Here is a 3664-nt window from a genome sequence, read left to right on the forward strand (position 1 = left end):
ATAGATCAACCTACACCTTAGCAGGGGAGCAAGGAGCAAGAAGATGAGATAAATGATGAATGCTGAACAGGAAGGGAAGAAGTGAAGCAAATCCTTTTGCTTGGGTTTTAGGCTAGTCTGTGGGAAACAGGTAAACACCATATTGCTTAAACGAGAATTGGCCATGCTTCATTATCTGCATTTTTCCTTGACCACAGCAGTGCTGAAAGTAGGAGATGTGTATGAGAATGTTATTCATGTATTCATTTACTGGGAAACTCAACAAAAACAATCTAACTTTCTTCTCTAGCTCTATACAAGTGATTCTTCCTTGATGGTTACCTGGATCCACTGGTTCTGGAGCAAGAACAGCTGAGGTCCACTTCCTTAAATCAGGGAGGAGATGGCAGGCTGCAAAATATATGTTTGTGTTCTTCTAGGCTGATAAAAAAAAATAAAAATAATTTTCTTAAGAGGTTTTTTTTTTTTTTTTAGAGGTGAGTTTTGTTTATTTCTTTTAAGAGGTATGGTATTTTATGTTGGTACTGCTTTTGTAATGAGGATGGCTTAAACACAGGAATAACATGAATTTGAATAGAAAATAGATACATCTTTTTATCAATCCAACCATATTGCTAAGGAAAACAACAAAATAGGAACCTAATAATGGATGCTTTGCCACCCATTAGATTTATTCAAGGACTTCTTTGACCTCATGCAACTGACATTTTTCTTTGTTTGGTTGTTTTCTTCTTGTTGTTGTGTTCTGTAGTTTTTTGTTTGTTTGTTTGTTTGTTTGTTTTTCCACTAGCTGCATCTAATGATATATATAACTTTCTTTGGTTCTAATGTTACATGGTAGACCAAAATACTGGAAACCACAATGCACCATCACATTCAGAGGGATATTTTTCATACTCTAAGGATGTATACAAGATCACGGTCTGGAGAAAATCAGTGATGTTCCATGGGTAAGCACTCACCCTTGAAAAGGACAATAGTTTTCTCCTGTGTTTCATTCAAAGATACTCTGTGTGGGAGAGAGGTAAGGGGAAAATAACATTATTCCCATTTTAGAGCTCATGAAACACAAAACAAAGTGGCCCATGGCCATGCCAGAGATCAGAACCAAGAACTGAGTGCAAATCATGAGACTCCAGGTGTGAGACAACAGGCTGCATTGCCTTCTCCTTTTACTGAAACTGTTTCTCTGGCAATTTTCACCAGTGCTAAATGCACAAGAAGAAGGATAATAAAGAGCCTAAGTGGAGGGAAATAATGAGGAGTTGTGATTTTTTTTTCAGTTGTAACAGTCTCACATGTTTATTAATAGAAGGTCGCCATGTATAAATATATAATTTTAGTTGGATATGGGCAGCATCTCTTTAATTATCTAAAGAAAGAGGGTACTTATTATGTAGATAGTACAGGAACATTGTTCAGCAGGAAAGCAATAGAAATTTTCAAGCAAAGAAAGGCATGAACTGATTTTTTTCCCTGTCTCTTGCTTTTCATAATGAGTCATTTCTACAGAGCCTGTGTGCATGCATGTGTGTGTGGGTAAGTGTATGTATTTTTACACATAAAAATATAATGTCTGCATGATATAAAATCACATGTGCACTTCCTCTGTAACTCTGAAGGCAGGCAGAAGCTGTAAATTCTGGGAAAAAAAAAAAAAAAAAAGTGAAACGAATGCAGAGCTGACCCGGTTCAATGTGCAGTGACTGAGGGTACAATAGAATTTGGTTTTACAAATTGGACTTCCTTTCATAGCCAGTGTCCCAAAGTGCTTTACATACAGTACAATGAGAGTGATGCCAGGAGTGGAGGCAAACACAGCAGTCATTGTGGGCACAAAAATAGCTCGCATGTAGCCTTCTATATTAGAATCTGTTTCAGCAGAAGAAAGCTGGCCTTGGGAATGTTATTAACTTTATATTCATCTGTTTCTTGGTTGCCAAGGGATGCTGAACTTCCCCCTGGACAGCCTCTGAGAGAATGGTTTCAAGAAAGTGTCGTACCTTCCATCCTCGTTAAAAAAAGCTCACTATGCCCAATCCCTCATATTCCACACTGCATTTCTGACTGTATGACTCTTTTCTTTCTTTTCTTCCATCTTGGACCTTGGCTGATTGAACATATGCTGGTCTTCAGACTGTTCTTAAACCTGAAAACTGGATAAGGGCCAATCACAACATCCCTTTCAGCCCTTTGCTTTCATTGTATCTACAACCATTGAGCTGTATTGCGGAAGAGAGTTTTGCTGTTGCTAATGTTCCCAGGGACCTCAGTCCTTCACCATTGAAATTATCTCCCAGGAAATTATCATGTCTAGGGAAACTCCTATGTGTTTTATAGTATTTACACAGTGACATTTCCTCTGTGCTCTTGTGGACAACTTATGAATTTAGGACTAAAGCTTTCCCACCTAGTATGGGAATTAACTTGAAACATCTCAGTTATAAGTCTAGTCGTGTTACACACCGTGTTTGATGAACAGACAAAAGCATCTCCACCAGCTAATTTTGACTAGTCAGGAATGAGAATGTTCTCCAGAGATTCAGCTGGAGGTTCACCTCCTGTTTTCTAGGGTCTTGCATAAGGCAAAATTTAAATTCATCAATGTTAAAAACACAGAATAACTCTTCATTACCAAGTCCATTACACAGTACAATTGGAAACCGGAGGTCAACGTAGATACGTGATGTCCCTGTTGAGAGCAGTGTTAGACTCACGAGTTAAACACAAAAACAGTCTTTACTTCTAGCACAAAGCAAATTTGGGGAATCATGGAGAATCTACTTAGTGATTTATGGTTCAGAGAAGACAATCATTTTTAAAGACTGTGTCCAAGCTATGTTGAAGACTTGTGCCAGCAAATACTTTTGTTGTTGTTGTTAAATCATCATTGCTTTCATCTGATTACAAAAACCTGAGGGATCTGAACAAAGCCCACAGTAGTTCCCATCCAGACTGCATGTTGTGCTTTTCTTTCCATGGAAACCGTGGCACTGGAGCCTTGATATAGTCCTGAATCTCATCCTTATATGAGCTCAGGGACATGGTGACACTGTTGGGCTCACAAGCTGTTCTGCACTCTGCTAAGTTTGGGAACTAATACTGCTCAACATGACCCCGACTGACATTTAAATCCATTGATAACAGAGTGTCTTCCAGGTTACACAAGCTTAAGTACCAGATCCTGCTAATGTTACCATAGAAATTAAAGCAGTAAAAAGCTGTCTGTGGCAGAAATGTCCCAGAATATTAAGATCAATATTAGGGAGCATGTTGAGATTGTTCAGCTGATGAATTGGTTCATCAGAAGGCACGTTGCCCTCCCTAGCTCACCTGACATTATTGACTTCTGATTTTCAAACCTTCAATATGCTCTATGGCAAGAATAGCAAAATCAATGAGATGTGATAACTGAGGATAATTTGGTATATAATCTGCTTCTGACCAGGTTGAGTGCTTTGTAAGAAGGGAAAGGGGACATGACAGCTTGAACAGTTCTTTAAAAGTATACACTTATATATTTGAAATGTCAGGGAGAGGTAGTAATACAGAACCCCTTGCAATTTTCACTACATAGAAATACTTTGGATGAATCTTAGTGTTTGGAAACAGAGGTGCATGTTGGGGGATATGGTGGCTTTGGATTCTGTGTGCTTAGACAGAG

This window comes from Aythya fuligula, chromosome Z (assembly GCF_009819795.1).
Source record: "Aythya fuligula isolate bAytFul2 chromosome Z, bAytFul2.pri, whole genome shotgun sequence".
Lineage (NCBI taxonomy): Eukaryota > Metazoa > Chordata > Aves > Anseriformes > Anatidae > Aythya > Aythya fuligula.